General features: G+C 37.9%; 1 pseudogene; it reads right to left on the bottom strand.

Moving 5' to 3' along the window:
- Positions 1-1,289: 1,289 nt before the first annotated feature.
- Positions 1,290-18,689, bottom strand: part of LOC118592875 — a 46,081-nt pseudogene continuing 28,681 nt past the window's right edge.

Here is an 18,689-nt window from a genome sequence, read left to right as displayed (position 1 = left end):
TGGTCAAACCACTAAAATATCCAGTTATATTTTTCTCTTTTTTCATCTTTAATCCTGTCACAGGCAGTCTTCCAAATCAAGCTTATTGTAATGATTTATTTTGGGGAACATAAGAGTACAGAAAGCTACTTTATTTTATTTTTGTATCTGAAAATAGTCATAGCAGCTGATCTTAGAAAGCCATTAACAGTGGGGAAATCAGCTATGCCATGATATTCTTACAATGAGATTTGTAACAAGGACCTTCTGTTCTTAACAGTGGGCTGACTATATGTTAAATACATATACCTTCATTGCCAATTATACTGCAGTATAAAAATTTTGGAAAGAAAACAATAATGCCAAAATTCAGCTGCAAGGTATCCTTGAGGAATAACGGCTCCTGGTTACAACTATTCTAGTGACAGCATGGCCACACAGCATTGGCTCCAGGGTTAGATGCAGCCAGCCAGAACTGTTTATCCAGTCTTCACATTCCTTCAAGATTGAACTACATATTGACCTTAGTAACATGAAATGAAAGGATGTCTTGGTTTTGCTTCACAGAGAGCTGGATGCAAAGAAAGCCAACTTGAATCCCAGAACAGGAAAATAAAAGAATGATGAAAAAAAAAAAAAAAAAACCTGTTCATTATGATTTAACTATGACAATGGATGGGTGGAATATGGCTCAACTGCACCAAGAAAAGTGATTGTGAAGCAAGGATAAACTCATGAGGCCACAGACGCTGTGACTTTTAAGGTACAAAGGATTTTAAATTCTTGTCTAATAGTGCTATCCTAATTCTCAAAACATTAAGAGTACATGAAAGCATGTGGTTTTTTTGTCACAATCTTACCAAATTGCTAAATATAAGATTTCTAAGTAATTTAATATAAGCAAAAAAATTAAATCTTAAAGAATTTAAATGATGATTTAGAACATGGCATTAATGACTCTCACACTTCCTAGGTATTTGTAATTTCTCATTTCCCCTTGTTCCTCTTCCACGAATATGTTGGAATTCTAGTAAGCTCCTTAAGCATTAATTTCCTACATCTGTGCTAACAAAGTACCACTACACATGTGGCTTAAAAGAATAGAAATGTATTCTCTCACAATGCTGGATATTGAAAGTTGGAAGTCATTCCCTAGTAGGGCTCAACTCTCTTGAGAGTTGCTTGGCTAAAATCACTCATTCACCGGCTTCTATCCTATATTCTGTCTTTGTGTTTCTGTGTCTTAATCTTCCTTTTTTTCTTTTAAGTTTGTAATTATATTTATGTACAGGAAACTTAGCAGTGTACATTTAACCCAGTTTAGTGGCAAGTTGTTTGACCTTTGCAAACTTGGTAAATCGAGCCACAGATATAGGACCCAGGATGTTGACTCCTCAGTGGCAGCAGATCTGAAATGACTCATCATATCTGTCATTGTAACTGGTCCTAACGGCCTCCACCAGCTGAGGCAGAGCACCCTTGTCTTCTGAGTTAACCTGTGTGAAGGCAACAGTGGTGCATGTCTTCATGTGGAACAAATGCCCCACTCTGGTCTTTCCCTTGATGATGCAGTTGGGAACGCCCCACCCCCTGTCTTTTGACACAGGGCAGACAGAAGACCATCAGCTCAACATGATCTACATTGTGGGCAATCACCACTAGCTGAGCCTTCTTGTTCTCCACCAAGGTGGTGACTGTATTGATCCCCCTGCTCGAAGGACAGGCTGTCTCTTAGTTGGGACGTCCCCTTTGCCAGCAGCTTTCTTCTCAGCACAGGCCAACAGCCTTTGCTTCTTCTCCTGCCTTGTCTCTGGCCTGTGCTTGTGGGCAAGCTTAAGCATCTGGGTAGCTGTTTGCAGGTCCAGGGCCTGGGGGAACTGGTGAATGGCAGGAAGTACTTTGTGCCACTTATAGAAGATGACTCTTTGTAGCTGCAGCCTAATGTAGCCGGGCCATTTGACAAAGCCTGTAAGATCTCTTTGGGGCTGAATGTCTTGCCCAACACCAATTTAGGCCTTTTCTCAAACAAAGGATTCACCACCTTTTTGGCCTCCTGTTTCTTCAGGGGCAAGGGCCGACTTCTTCCCCTTGGCCTTTCTCTTGGGGATCTTGCTTGGTGGGAGGGGAGAGAAATCCCTCTTCTTTTCTCAAGACACTTTATTCAATATATGCTCATCTAAAAACTTGGTTACTTATGCAGACCGTATTTCCAAGTAAGGCCAAAATAACAGTTACTACAGTTTATGACTCTAATGAACTGTTTTTCAAGAGACACAATTCAACCTGTAATACCTAGTCTTCCTACATAGTCTCCATTATTTCTCTGATGAATTTGATTCTACTGACCTTTCATTTTGAAACTCCCTTTACTGTCTCCCACAGGCCTGGCCTTTCTTACTCATAGTACCCTCTGATCTTATTTTCACAGTTTCTTCTTTGTCTTCTTTGTTACTATTTAACATCAATCTTAAAAGGTCTATTTTAATAGAAAACTTAGAGCCAGATATTGGGATGAGAGCTGAAAGAACAGAGAAGTAGTGCAAGCCGGCCACATGTTCTTACCTCTATGCAATCCCCAGTCTAAAGAGAGAGAGTTCCTGTTTCTACATGCCTTTCTGTGTCCTGCCACATTACTTCCTGGGATTAAAGGCATGTGTCAGCACTGCCTGATTCTGTTTCTCTCATGTAGTCCAGTGTGGCCTTGAACTCACAGAGATCCAGATGGATCTCTGCCTCTCCAGCGATAGGAGCAAAGGTGTATGCCACCACTATATGACCTCTATGTCTAATTTAGTGGCTGGCTCTGTCCTCTGGTCCTCAGGCAAGCTTTATTGGGGTACACAATATATCACCACATTACTGCTGTGTCTTCTTGTTGATATTTCCTGTATTGCAGACCCAAGACTTTGCCCTTAATTCCTTTTCTCTCACTATCTCTATTACTAGGCATTTAATAAGCACACATTGAAAACTATTTCTACTTGTAGTGATTACTGGAGACTGTCTATGTAGGGGCAAAGCTAATTATAGTTCTTGATTTAGAGAAATTCCAGATAAAACCATAAAACATAAATGTGATGGTAATGGCATCCCTGAGTAGAAAATGAATATGATAAACAAAGCAATAAGCCTGAAAAATAGAGAAGAACATCAATCTGAACTTTGGAAAAATAAGTAAAAGTTCATCAGGAAGGTCTTGGTAAGTTTCAACCACTTGTATATTTTTATACTGATAAGATGTTTCAATTAATATATGGTTTGGATCTTCATTTCTACTCAGAAATCCATACATCAAAGGCTTGTCCTGTAGTGGGTAGCCATCCCAGCATTGGCCTGGAAGTTTCAACCCCCATTGAGGCTTCAGTAATGATCACGCCCACAAGGCGGGGCAGAGGAAGGAGCGGAGGACCAGGACCGAGGAGCAGGAGGAGGTGGTCTCTTGGTTCCGGGACGCGGGACACTAGAGGTGGACCGAGCAGAGTTCTCCAGAGAACACCGCCGGACTACCCTTTACCTTTGCCTGCAACCTACCCCTTCATTTGTAAGTTACCCCACAAAATAAACCTCCCTTTTAACTACGTGGAGTGGCCTTAATAATTTCACCAATATTGTCCCCAGTTATTGTTATATTGGAAGGTGGTGGAACCTCTGAGATATGAATTGTAGTGGGAAGTTCTCAAGTCACTGTGGCCATATCCCCAAAGGTGAAAATGGAGTTCTAAGCCCTTCCTCGTTCTTTCTACTGCTTTCTGGCCTGGGATGAGCAGGTATTCTTTGTATGTATGTCTTCTTGCTATTGTATTGTATGTCTTTGTGCTGTTTGTAAAATAAATAGGCTAATTGATTGTGGACTGAAAACCTTAAAACTGTGTGTCAAAATAAAACTTTTCTCTTTGTAAATGGATTACTTGTGCTTTGCATTGATTAATTATTCATAAGTGGTGGAGAGTTAATACAACTATAGCAGCAATTTGATAGATGTTATTATATTAGCTTTTTGATAAACCGATATTAGCTTTTCCATAAACTGTTAGTTTTAGAACACCTTTCAATTAATTGAATGGTTGCAGAGAATGCATATAATCCCTGTATACCAATGCTCAGTTTCTCCTCATTTAAACTTCTGATGTTACCATGCTGCAAATTTCCAGCTAACACAATAATGATCCATGAAATTAAATAATGTCACACCTTGCTTAAATGTCCTTACAGTTAACCCAATATATGTTTCCCTGTGCCAAAATCTCATATAGGACATCACAGTATACCTAATCCTTTGTCTCCTGAAGCTTACTTGGACAGGGACAGCTGTTTAGACATTCTTTGATGACTTTGGGAAATATGATGTTTTGAATAACATCATTCAGAGTTGATGTTTTTCTCAGGATTATTTTGGGTCTTGGATTTTCTGAAAAAAAAATTAAGTGAAGCATCAATATCATTCATTCCATCTTATCAGGGTTCACACTATCAACAGAAGCAATGATGTTCTTCACTTGGTATTTCTGGATTTCTGCACTATTGAGTGACTTCTCTCTTTTAACACTGTATTTGTTTGGAAGCAATTACTAGTAACAACTTGTACCAAAGAAGTTGGAAATGATGCTCTAGCATTTAAATAGAGAGTACTGCAAATGATTTGTAATTCTTCCATAGAAGAAATGTGTTTCTACTCTTCCAGTTGTTTATACAGTCATTCTACATAAGTTAGCCAGTATGAACTCAAAGATATTTACTTAGTGCTTTGCAATAATCCAAAAATATTCAGATTTTTGCATGCGATTTTTAGAGTTCCAACCAGGACACTGGGATATCTTTTGTGTAACCTCAGTGTGATGCATAATTTCATGTTAAGATGATATAAGCTAAAATTATCTGAGAGAAAGTAATCTCAATTAAGAAAGTCCCTCCATAAGATCAGGCTGTAGGCAAGCTTGTAGGCTATTTTCTTAATTAGTGATTGGTGTGGGAGGGCCCAGTTCACTGTGGGTGGTGCTATCCCTGGGCTGGTAGACCTGGGTTCTATAAGAAGGTTGAGTAAGCCATTTGGAGCAAGCCAGTAAGCAGAACTCCTCCATGGCCCCTGCCTCCAGGTTCTTGCCCTGTTTGAGTTCTTGTCTGGCTTCCCTCAATTATGGACTACAATATAGAAGTGTAAGCCTACTGTGGAATATTCCTTTACACTGTGTCAGTATATGTTGCTGTGATTGGCTTAATAAAGAAGCTGACTGGCCAATAGCTAAACAGAATAAAGTTAGGCAAGAAAGCAAGACTAGGAGAATGCTGGAAGGAAAAAGAGCAGAGTTTGGAGTTACCAGCAGATGCAGAGGGAGCATGAGATGAATGTGCCATGGTAATAAAGGTACCACCATGTGGCAGAGCATAAATAAGGAATATGGGTTACTTAATATGGGTTACTTAAAATGTAAGAGCAATTTAGTAATAAGCCTGATCTATTGGTTGAGCATTTGTAATTAATATAAGCCTCAGTGTGTTCATTTGAGAATGACTGTGGGACAATAAAACTCCACCTACATAAGCCAAATAAAAACGTTGCTTCCCAACTTTATTTTTCATCACAGTGTTTCATTGCAGCAATAGAAACTCAGTATACTTTTAGCATTGTCCTATAATATTTTTTAGTGCTTCCATATTTTCTGACATTACAAGATAATTGAGGTTTCTCTTTGGTATTCTCTACTAAGCCCTAAGATAAGACATTCAAGAAAGAGCCATGGTTACTTTTTTTTTTAATGGAATTTTGGAGAAGAAGAGATGACATGATCAGTAAAGTGCTTTACATATTATCATGAGGACCAGGGTTTGGATTCACTTCACCCACTTAAAAAGCTGGGTGTAATGATGCACCTTTGTTATCTCAGCCTTGGGAAGGCAGAAACGTGATCCCTGAGGCTGGCCAGCAAGTCTTGCTGAACAGGGGAACTCCAGGTTCAAGTGGCAAATACGATCAAAATACATTACACACTTGTATGAAATTATCCAAGAATACATTTTTGAGTATTTTTAAAACATACAAAGAAGGACAATGAAGAGATGTCTCAGCAGTTAAAAGCACTTGCTGCTGTTGTAGAGGACTCTGGGCCAGCAGTGCAAAACAATCTATAACTCCAGTTACAGTGAATCTGATATCCTCTTCTGGCTCTCACAGGCAGTGGGCACATGTATGCCATACATAACCATACACACATGCAGGCAAAACATTCATACATATAAAGTAAATACATCTGTTTTTTCAAAATATAAAAAGTAATAGATTTCACTGGTGCATTTCCATATAAATGAGTCATTGTACTTGGTTCTAATTCATCATCCGTAGTGTCATCCCTTATGCCACCAGCCATTATTCATGATTCCTTTCCTCCCCCAATAGTCCTCACCCCTGTTCCCATGGTATAAGCATTCTAGTGTCTTGTCTTTATCCTCACACATAATTTTCCTTTATTCATGATCTCCTGTCTGTAACATGAGAAGTCATAATAAAACCAAGATGTAGGTTGCCCAGAAAGCTAAAAAACAGAGCAACACATGGCCCAGCTATTTGTAGGTGCTTCTATTGGATAGTGGAATTACCAAACATGATCTCTGAGTTGAACGTATACTAACACTAAGCTAAGGAGTTAAAATTTCTAGCCTCTCTCAACTGGCAAGAATTAGGAGTTGCACATGTGTGTCACAATGTGTGAATAAATAAATATACATCTATAATAATTCCAAGGTCTTCCCATCTATATCTATATCAAGCTAAGAGAAATTCAGACAAATGTTCCAATTCTATTTCAATGCTATAGTTTCTTCTGGTCTTCCTCTTTGCTCTCTTATGTCATTTTCCAACAGTTAGACTGCAAGTCCTTCATCATTTGTAGTCCTAATCTATAGGCACAGCGTTTTCATGACTATTAGTCTCACACAAGAAACAACTTCACCAACTAAAGTAATGTCTACTCCTTTTTGCCTTTAGTCATACAGATTGAAGTAATTTTCTGCTTTATAGATTAGTATTACTTCCCCTCCACTTTGAATTCCATTATGATATTTGGAGTGCATCTAATTCTCTTGTTAAAAATCCAAATTCCATCCTGAGAATCCCTACCTCCCCACTGATTTTTAAAACATGTTGATACATTAATGTTTATAATTTATTCTACAAAGTATTCTAACATTTTTGACAAATACATATTATTGCATATACAGACCATTTCATAATGCCAGCTTGTAGAGTTAATTGTCTAAGGATGAGGAAAATAGATCAATTTTATTTGCCTCTTTCTATGCATTCTTTTTTATATAGGTCTATCTTTTTAATATTTCATATTCTTCATAAGAAAATATTTCACATTTCTCTTAGATATTTTGGTGGTAGATTCCCTCAGATTTTGAGAAAATATATATCCTTCACCTTTCAAGGATAATTTTCTTAGTTACTTTTCTATTGCTGTGCTAATACATCATGACCAAGACAATTTATAAAATGAAACATTTAATTTGGGGATTATGATTTCACGGGGTGAGAATTTATGACTATCCTGGCAGGGAGACTGGTAGCAAGCAGGCAGGCAGGCACACAGGCAGGAATGGTGCTGGGGCAATAACTGAGAGCTTACATCTGATCCATAATCAGGAAGCAGAGGGTGGGGGGAGACGGGGAGAGAGAGAGAGAGAGCTACTGGAAATATCATGGGCTTTTATTGAAACCTCAAAGCCTACCCACAGCGACAGTCCTTCTCTAGGAAGACCACACATCTTAATAATCATTCCTAAACAGTTTCACCAACTGGGGAGCAAGCATTGAAATATGAGAGCCCACAGGGGCCATTCTCATTCAAAACACACAATAATTTTTGCTGGCTATAAAATTTTAGGCTCTGGAATATTCTTCCACTGTCTTCTTGTTTCTTATCTGTTCAGATACTGTTGTGATTATGATTTTTTTAAATGACATCTATTGAGGAAACTGTATGTCACATGTCACATAACAATCATCGGACAAAACAAGGTTGATTTTGAATGAAGCTATATTCAGAATTCATACACAAGTTCCCATCTGGGAAGCTATTTGGAGAATATCTGAAAAAGTGGTAAAGACAAATTCTTCGTTCTTCAGCCACCAACTACAAAGAGGAGGCTCAACTCCTAATGAGTTTCTTTGAATATCACAAACAGCAAATACTGTGGTGAAATTTTGCTACATTTTTTACACTACTGCAAAAGACAGGTAGCTTTACCTCTACAGATAGTAGCCTTGAAATAATCCATATATAAGAATCATAAGTGCCATCCTAAAATCCACAGCACCTTCACACCCCATGACATGGCAATTCTCTTTATCCACCCTTAGAGCTGATTAAAGCCTTTTGTAAAACACCACAAACACCCTCTGAGCCTCTGGAATTCATTGCTCAAGTGCCTCTTCCTGCTGCAGAGCAGCTGACGAATTGCCTCATTGACTCAGACTATCTCTGCAGAAGTCAAGTCATGACTCGATACTGGAGAGAGCAGAACGTAGCTGCCCTGACAAATGCACTCTTAGACACAAAGATACGGTTCACAATTGAACAGCCTGCTGTAAGAGATGACAAGCTCAGCACAGTGAAGCTGCCTTCCAACCTAAGGAGGGGCTAACATAGTGCCTGATTTGAAGGCTCTGTAAAAGCATGAGATGGTCTTCCTGGACTTAGAAGACAATGTTCCGATATTGACTAAAATTTACATTTACGTAGATTTTTTTTGTTGTTTTTGAGCCAATGTCAAGAGCTTAAAAATGATAAGACTTGGTCATGTACTTGGAATAACAGTACTAAAACTTCACCCCTAAAAAAACCACAACTGTAAAATGTTGCACAAAACTCAGTATTTCTGTTACTTATTCAAGGTACCATAACTTAAGTAAAATCTTCTTTACTGTGTAAGTCAGTGACAGACATACATTCTGTAGCCCACATGGCCTATGATCAAGTGCAGGAAGCTAATGAGAAACAATAATGCTAATGTTGCTTTCAAGGCCTTTCCTACTTCTGATTGCTTAAGCAAGGATTTTTGTAGAGCCAATTAAGTAAATGTCTTCAGATCCTTTTGTTTACCAATGTATGGGCAAGGGAGTGGAACTTGAGAAGAGTGTCCTTTCCATGTTTTCATAACTGTGTTGGTAATTACAGGTAATGTCATCCTTCAGTATTTACTATGGCCTTTGAAGATATATGGAGTTTTTAAAATGTAACCTTTAACCTCTGAAGGTAGCAGCAGAGATTGTGTTGGTTAAGTCAAGAATGCCTTATGGTATCTGACTTTCTCCAAAATAATTTTGGAGAGTCCCTCATTGACCTCTAAGGATTGCTTGTGATCTTTTTGTGCCTCTTGCTGTCATCATTTTAGACAAATGACAGTTTTATCCCTGAGAAGAAGTGCACTGTTTAATTGGTTGGGTATGAGAAAGCCTGTGAGATGGGTATAAGGATAAGAAAGCATAAAGTTCTCTCTTAAAAATTATAGGGGTGTATACACAACATCAGTTACCCTTATACAAATATTTTGGGCAATGTTTCATATTCTGAATCACTAACAAGTTCAGGTCTGCTACTCATCACCTGATCTAGCCTTCTGATTTCTAGATGCTCCACTCCACTCTTAGAAAATGTTAATAGTATGCAAAATATGTGCAAGGTGGCAATCACTGCAAATATATATAAAGTACCTATGAGCAAATATAGAAACCCCAGAAGAGAGGATGCAAACACACATTGTATTCCAGCAATTGTGTGGAGGCCCACAGAAGTTTCCTAGTGAGATCTGAGCTTGCTGTACCCAGCAGGGCTGCATTAAAAGATGGTTTGACCACGTGCATGGTACCAGATGACTGGAAGGGCCTGCACTTGGCTGTGCTAGTGGAAGGTCCTTTGCCCCACCTCTTGGCATTCCTATAAAAAGCCCTTTCCAAGAGGCAGAAGGGGATGGTGGACATTGATCCAGGCCATCCTGAAGCTATCCTGTGTTTCTGTCTGTCTTCTCTCCCCTCTATCTTTCTATTTAAGTATTTCTCATCCCTCTCTCCTTAAGACTATGCTGGGGAAAAAGTGGGAGCAGGTCTCCCATACAATTGTAATCATAAAAAACTCCATGTCTATTGAAGGAAGATGGTACTGTCCATGCTTCACTGCTCTCAGACATGCTGTGAAATCCACTAGAGCCATGTCAGCCAAAAACAATAAAATTACAGTTAATGAGTCCTCCCAGCACAAATGGATAAACATGCATGGTTAGTAGTTACTTCCTCCTTTCTGTATATTCATTCCTATGTGCATCAGTCCTGTGTGGCTACAAGACACTGGTTTGTTGTTGTTTGTTTGTTTCCTTTCTTTTTGGGCTTCCTCCCTTGACCAAGAAGCCATTTGCCATGGACACCCACTTGGAGTCCCATTGGGTATATTAACTACACATAAGGGTAGGCTATGCCCTCCCGCAGATGGCCAATGCAAATTTAATTCAGCAGTATTTGTACAGACTTGCTGTCTCATATTGCTTTGTTTGATCATTCTTTGTCTTATTCATCTTTTGCTTTGGGTTCTCTATTATTGTTTCTGATTTTATGTTTTGGTACGTTTGTGTGTATTTCATGTGTGTGTGTGTGTGTGTGTGTGTGTGTGTGTGTGTGTGTGTGTGTGTTTAATATCCTGGCTTAGTTATCTGTCTATTTTCTAAAGAGAGAGAAAGAAAGGGCACTGTTGTTGGGTGGGTGGAAGGTGGGGAGGATATGGGAGGAGTAAGAGGAAGTGAAAGAGTTACCAAAATATATTGTATGAAAAAAAATTAAATAGAAAAGGAAGGAAACAAAGCAAAACAACAAAAAGACTTATCTTCTTCCCCCTTTAGTAAGCATAGCAAAGACTGGGACAGACCTGCCTGAACCAGTCTGTGGAGGAAGGAGGCCTTTCCTGGTGTCAGCGGTTCTGGCCTTAAAGACTTCACCCGAGCACTGGCTCGCGGCCCTTGGATCACAGAAGGCTTGTTATTCAGTCTTCAGCAAGTTCTTGAAGGGATGTGTGTGCATGTGTGCGTGTGTGCATGTGTGTGCATTCACTTGTGTAGTCATTCGTGAATTTTTAAGTGTGTCAGTAACTAGATAATAGGCTTATTTACTCTTTTGCAGACCAAGTCCCACATCTATCACCCCAGTGGGCTCCTCTGCCTGCACACTGGCCTGAGTCCCTGCAGACCATGAAGATGGAATCCATATCTTTTGCTTTTATGACTTTCTATTTGGTATTTGTAGTTTTCAAATCAATTTTAATCATACTAACTTCCATATTTTAGTAAGAATTTAATTATTGCATACATTTTTAAATATATCAACTTGACTCTGTTTCCAACAGCCTCATTATTTAATCTGAATACTGTTTAATGTTGTGTATTCTCTTTTTCTGATTAATCTTATCAGAGGCATATCTATTTGCTGGTCATTTCAAATTAATTACTCCCGAGTTTTATTAAATGTCTTTTTTAGCTTATTTTCTGTTATCCCTATTTCTCTTATTTCTCGTATTCCGTTGCTATATTTTTAACTACATGTTACTTTGCATCTTATTTCTACATTATTTTTTCTAGCATTGAGGTTCAATGAGCTTTAATGGCTCTGCTTATGTTGGAAGCTTCTCTCTGTTGTGTCCTTCGTGATATTATTGTGTGCTAGGTATGAATCTGCACTTTGGCCTACAGCCCACCATCCTTTTTACTTCCTATACCCTTTTCATTTATTCTGAAAAATTCTCAGATTTTTTTCAGAATAATCTCTTCAACTATTCTGCTTCATTTTATATGTGTGTATTTCCAGGGCCTATGTTACAGATCTTGCCCTTATAGTCTCTATTTCCTGTTTATGCGATCTTGTCTGTGTTGCATTCTGGGTAAGGTATCAGCATACATTTTTTTTCTTAATTTTATGGTCTGCAAATTTCAAAATATAATGTCTGTGTAATTATAAACCTTTAGATTTTTTTTTACAATTCTTAGTTATTTTATCATTATCCAATTTTTAATTCTGAAAGTAAAAACTGTACTGACAAATATTCAATTTATGACCAAAACTTCTTGATTGTAATAAATGAAACACATGTGGAAGCCATTTGATTTAGCAATCTTTTATTTTCATTATTGATCAGTTATTAGAACAAAACTGAAAAACAAAACAAAACAAAAACAAAAAACCAAACAACAACAAACTGTTAAAAAGGAAGCAGGACATGGAGTTGCCCGAGATGAGCAATGTATCAAGGCACTGGGAATGTTGCTCATCCAACTCAGTTTTTTGTGTCAGTACTGCTTGTGTGTTGGACCTTCTTTGTCAAGTCATATATTCATGATGTGTAGGAAGACAGCCAGCCTATTGTGTCTCCTCCTCATTTTTAATGAGTTATTTGAAAATTTTAGGGAAAGTATTTTGATCATATTCATCTGCTTATCTAACTCTTCCCAGGTCTGTCCGTCTCCCTTTGTGAGAGATTTTTATCCGAGTTTACCAGTTTCAGAACGGCAGCATTGATTGACTGAGTCATGCATCAGCAAGAGGAAGAGTACATAAATTAGTAGTAAATCAAGCAACCTGGCTTCGTGATGTTTGCATGTATACAGAATTCATAAAAGAACATCATATTTCATTCATAATATAAAATAAAATAACAAATATTTATAACACCTATTTATATTGCAACATTTTTTATTTGTTTATGCTGGTTTTTACTTATTGTACTCCTTTTTAATAGTCTGCTTTAGAAATGAGAATGCATTTTGCCTTTGCCTGGAGACCTGTGACATCTGGAATGTGGCTAGTTAACATGACAGGAGGGATGAGGCCTGTCAAATGACACAGTAATTTAAGGCATGTGTCTAACAATCACACAAATCCTTGTAATTTCCATTTCACTGCCCAACACAGGTTTCATGGATATATTCATTATCCTCACTGTAAAGTACAGTTCTTATGTCTCTAAAAAATTTTTTTTTTCAACAGGGTTTCTCTGTGTAGCTTTGTGCCTTCCTGGAACTCACTCTGTAACCCAGGTTGGCCTTGAACTCAGAGATCTGCTGGCCTCTGCCTCCCCGAGTGCTGGGATTAAAGGCGTGCGCCACCACTGCCCGGCTGTGTGGTTTTTTTTTTTTTGTTTTTTTTTTTGTTTTTTTTTTACTAATTTTAGTAGGTTTAACATTTTTCTATGATTCCAAGGCTTTTTGCAAATCCATTATTAAATTTCCAGTTTTCTAATATCACTTTTAAATCTAAATGGGATCACTGTTTTTTGTTTTTTTTTTTTTCTACAAGTGCCTTTTAAACATGGCCCATCAGTTAAAAGGTTCTTAATTTTGATCTATCTTTCCCCCCAAGTTCTTTTAGGGCAAGCTTTTGGACACTACTTGATTTCTTTCATATCCATGAGTTTATCTCTTTTATTCTAAAATGTCAAGCTGAGTCATACTTTTTTTCCTTAAATCTAAAACAATATTACAATATTTAAATTTAAAGTATATGATTGTACATAAGAGCCTTGTCCTTCATTTCTCTCCTTCTGTGAGTTTTTCCTGGGTATTCAGAGGATACCTTTTACTTTTCAATTGAGTTTTTGCAACTAGACAGTATGAAATGGTTTAAATATTTACTACTCTCTACTAAGGACAAGTGATTAGTCTCTGACCTTGTAAGACAGACCAATATTCACCACCTTCTTTGTGTCTTATGTGCACACAGAGAAAATAGAAAGAATTATGTTCCTATTATAAAGTATGCATTCCTATGTAGGTAAACTGACTTACGAATTAAGACAATCTTTTTTGTTGTTTCTGTCTATGAGAGACCCACTAATTTTAATTAGGGTTTCTTGCCTGAGTATGGATGGAGAGTCATTTATTGGGGTTTGGGTAACTTACCAGGCGCTACACCACTGCAGAATATGCCTCCCCCTGTTCTGTCAGCACATTAACTGTCATAGCTACTCAAGAAGCTATGGCACTACTCTCTAATCCACTCCTGAATGTGGGCTCATTTGGTGCAGGTGCTTGACAGGTAATGATAGCTGCTATGAAATTACTATTTCAATGGGGATGTTATATCCAGAAGACAGCATTTCATACGATTATTCCAGTCCTTACTATTTTTTTTTTCTTTGCATGATCTCTGAGTCTTGAAGGGGATGATATAGATGCCCAGTTAGTCCTGAGCACTCAACAATCACTTAATTGTGACAAATTGTGAGTCTCTACATTAACCACTTTCCACCTCAGCAAGAAGTTTCCCTGATATACTGAGAGTCATATTTATCTATGGATACAAAGATAAATATTTAGAAGGCATTTTAATAACCTATCGATTTAATGATGTAACTGTAGTAAATTCTCTTCTAGGACCTTTGGCATCCCCAGACATGGGCTTTAGGCCAGGTTTAAAGTGCCATGAATTAATTTTCTCCTAAAGAGTGGACCTCAACTCTAATCAGAAAACAACTGCTTTCCCATAACAGCAATACCACTATTGCAGCACAGGCAAGTTTTGTTTTGTGGGTTAGTGTTATAATATGCAGTGTTCATAACTTATTACAGATCATTGATCACTTTCCTCCCTCAGGAGGCTGTATAGCACCTTCTAACACTATAAGTATTAATCACAAGTATTAATCCAGTTCAGTTCCAGTGTGATTTCTCTGTGTGGTATAACCAAACTATATGATGTCTTCAGAAACAAACTCTTACTATCCATTTCTGGTAAGAAATCAAGAACAATGACAATAGCCTATATTGTTTTGGGGGTCTCTGGGACCTCCTTGACTAAGGACTCATGGGGGAAGTATCTAATACATGGCTCTGGAACTTTTGTTTCATAACACTGTGCCTTTAGAATGCCATATATACTTTTGGAGACTACTTCTATTTACATTTGTTATATCTTATGTTTTAAATAAATGATACAATTTTATTTGGCCTATAAAGTAGTTTCTGTTACTTTTTTTTTTTCATTTATCATTAGTTCGGGCTAACTATCCCTCTCATCACCACTTTCCCTTAATTACTTACTTCCTCTCAGTTAATAATCCCCTGAAACAAGTGTTCCCCTCTTCTTTCATATCACCAGCTCACATTTGAACTCTTGGTCCCTATCTGGTGTCACCAATTGGGGAAGTTCTAGAATCTCTGAGATGAAACTCTGACCTGGCAGAGTTGGGTCATTGAGTGGGTCTTTGGGATAGATGGTTACAGGCTGATTTGTGGATTCTCTCTCTCTGCTTTCTGGTCTGAAGTGATGAAAGTAGAACTTGTAGACCACAAAATCACTGCCATGGTGTGCCACCTCATCACACAGAGCCAAGCAATCACAGTCTGAACTCTCTGAACCCATGAAATGAAGTAAATAACTCGTTTCAAATTGATGTTATTAGGTGTTTTCTCACAGTTTTGTGAAAATGGCTAATATAGAAATTGGCGAAGAAGAGGGATTGCCATTGAGAATAAATTCAGCCATGTACTTTTTACATTTATAACAGTGGCTTGGAAGAGGAATTTGGAAATTTAGAGAGGTAGACTAGAAAACCCCTGGAATGCTATAACCAGGATTTAATGGATGATTTTAGTGGGATTGTAGAAAACCAAAATGCCAGTAGAAATGCAGCTAATAACATCTGTATTCAATATATTTCGAATACAGGAAAATCTCTATTGAGAATAGGATTAGAAGCCATTGATTTTATATTCTGATAAAGAAATTATCTCCATTTTGTCCATGTTTAGTAAATTTGAGTAAAAATGGATTTAGAAGTCATGGTCTAATTTGTCAGAGACAATTACATGATAGTAAAACATGCAGGGTGTGCCACAATTATTGCTGACTGCTTTTAGCAAGGTTTACAGTGTTGATTGGGAGAAAAAAGCAAAGGACAAAGATGTGAGAAACACTCACTTCAAAGAGAAGAGAAGGAGTATATAAAGGTGAAGAAAAAGAAGCCATGATTTTTAAAAACAGATCTATACTATTAAAGAAAAACAACTACTTAAAAGTAAAATAATTTAAGTGGACTACTGGAGGGTATTCAGGAATAAATTAGAAATTAAGTTCAATAATAGAACTGTAAAAGTCTTCATCTTGATGAAAGAGTACATTAAATACATTCTGTCCTTACAGGGTAGTCTAGAGGTAGATTTTGTTTTCCTTTTTTCTGTCTTCAGACATTTAGGCTCCTGCATCCATGGTCATTGTGGTGCCTGGGAAATTTCTGAGCTGACAGCAGAATTTGGTGACATAAATGTGATATGGATTTTGCAAGAATGAAGAATCCAAGAGTTTTGGGGGTTATGGAAGCTTCTACCAAGGTTCCTAGTGAAAGTCAGTGAAGCCAGGCAATGTACAGCACGCTTGAATTCCCTGAAGAAACCTCCAGAGAGGAAGGTGGATGAAGTTGTGAGGGTAAATCCTAAGCCAGAGTAAATAACCCCAAGATACTGAAGACATCAGAGCTGTGAAGCTCTGTTTATGAAAACTGTAGGCATTGAGTGGAGCCAGGCCAAGTCAAATACCAAGTGGGCCACAGCCCAAGAAACAGCATTGGAGCTTCACAAGCCTTTTACAACTCACATGCTGCTCTTTTGTGCAGCAGTCCTGGACATTAAACTGTAAGGATTGATGTCTGCCCCACTTGGATTAGGTCTTGCTTCTTTCCAACACCTCCTTTCTTGTGTCTCTTGCCCTCTTTTTATGTGGATGCTTGCTATGTGTCATTGCATGTGAGAATTTATTCATCCCTTTTTGTTTTGTTTTTGAGTAGCTCACTATTAAAATAATTCTTTGAGTTCCAGTAGAAATTCTAGACTGAGATTTTTGAATAGTATTGGGAGTTTTAAGAATGTGGGAATATTTAACATGGGCCTAGAAGCATTTTGAATTATGAGGTGGCCATGAAATTTTGTGGGCCAGTATTATCAGGCTATGGTTTGAATGAAACATATTCCTACTGGCTCCTACAGGCAGGCCTTCTCACCACCACCCCATTGGACCTTGTGATCTAAAAGTCCCACTCTACCCTCCAAACCCACCCATCCCTGATAATCTCAGTGGCTCCTTGAGACACAGACTCTGCCAAAACAATTGGATCAGGAGACACCACCTGCGCCAATTGAACCACAAGCCTCTCCCTGAGGCACAGATACCATGACACCAATCACCTGTAGAGTGCCCCCTGAAGACACTGACACCACCTGCACCAGCTGGAGGAAGAGATGGTAGAAGCTAGTGCAAGAATACATTAAACAACATAAAGGGCAATACAGTACCACCAGAACCTAGCAGTTCTACAACAGCAAGAACTGAACATCCCAATGTAGAAGAAGCAGAATAAAACAACCTTACAAATAACTGGAAGAGGAAATAAAAAAAAATCCCTTAAAGAAATTAAGAAAAAGACAAACAAAAAATTGGAAGAAATCAATAAGGAAATCCTTAAGGAAAGCCAGGAAAATGCAATCAAACAGGTGAAAGAAACAGTTCAAGACCTGAAAACTGAAATAGAGGCAATAAAGAAAACACAAATTGAGGGAATTGTGGAAATGGAAAATTTGAGTAAATGAACAGAAACTACAGATGCAAGCATAACCACCAGAATGCAAGAGATGGAAGAGAGAATCTCTGGCATTGAAGACATGATACAGGAAATAAATTCATCAGTCAAAGAAAACATTAAACTCAACAAAGTCAAAACACAAAACATCCAGGAAATCTGGGACACCTTGAAATGACCAAACCTAAGAATAATGTGTATAGAAGAAGGAGAATAATACCAGTTCAAAGGCACAAAAAAAACATTTAACAAAATTATAGAAGACTTTCCCAACATAAAAACAGAAATTCCTAAGAAGATACAAGAAGCTTACAGAATGCCAAATAGACTAGTCCCCAAACTAAGTCCTCTTGCAACATAATAATCATACCATTAAACTTACAAAATAAAGAAAGAATATTAAGAGTTGCAATGGAAAAAGGCCAAGTAACATATAAAGGCAGACCCATCAGAATAACACCCAGCTTCTCAATGGAGACTCTTAAAGCCAGAAGGTCTTAGACAGATGTGTGTAGACACTAAGAGAGCACAGATACCCAGCCCAGACTATTATACCCAGCAAAACTCTCAATCACTATAGATGGAGTAAACAAGATATTTCATGACAAACGAGATTTAAACAATACTTACCCCACAGAAAGCATTAGAAGGAAAACTCCAACCCAAGGAAATTTGATGCACCCACAAAAACAAGGCAACAGATAATCCCACACCAGCAAATACCCAAGAAGGGAAACACACACCACCACCACCAAAAAATATCAGGAATTAACAATTACTGGTCATTAATAACTCTTAATTTCAATGGACTTACCTGGCCTACAAAATGATACCGGCTAACAGAATGGATATGAAAACAAGATCCACCTTTCTGCTGCATACAAGAAATACTTCTCAACTTCAAAGACAGACACTATGTCAGAATAAAGGGTTGGGAAAAGATTTTCCAATAAAATGGACTAAAGAAGCAAGCAAGATATCTTACTATCTTACAAAATAGACTTTAAATTAAAATTAATCAAAAGAGACAGAGGAGGACATTTCATATTCATCACTGGGAAATTCACCAAAATGAAGTCTCAATTCTGAACATTTATGCCCCCAATATAA

The sequence above is a fragment of the Onychomys torridus genome, chromosome 11, assembly GCF_903995425.1.
Source record: "Onychomys torridus chromosome 11, mOncTor1.1, whole genome shotgun sequence".
NCBI classification, from domain to species: domain Eukaryota; kingdom Metazoa; phylum Chordata; class Mammalia; order Rodentia; family Cricetidae; genus Onychomys; species Onychomys torridus.
Note: the sequence above shows the minus strand (reverse complement) of the source record. Positions and strands in the feature narration are given on the sequence as shown.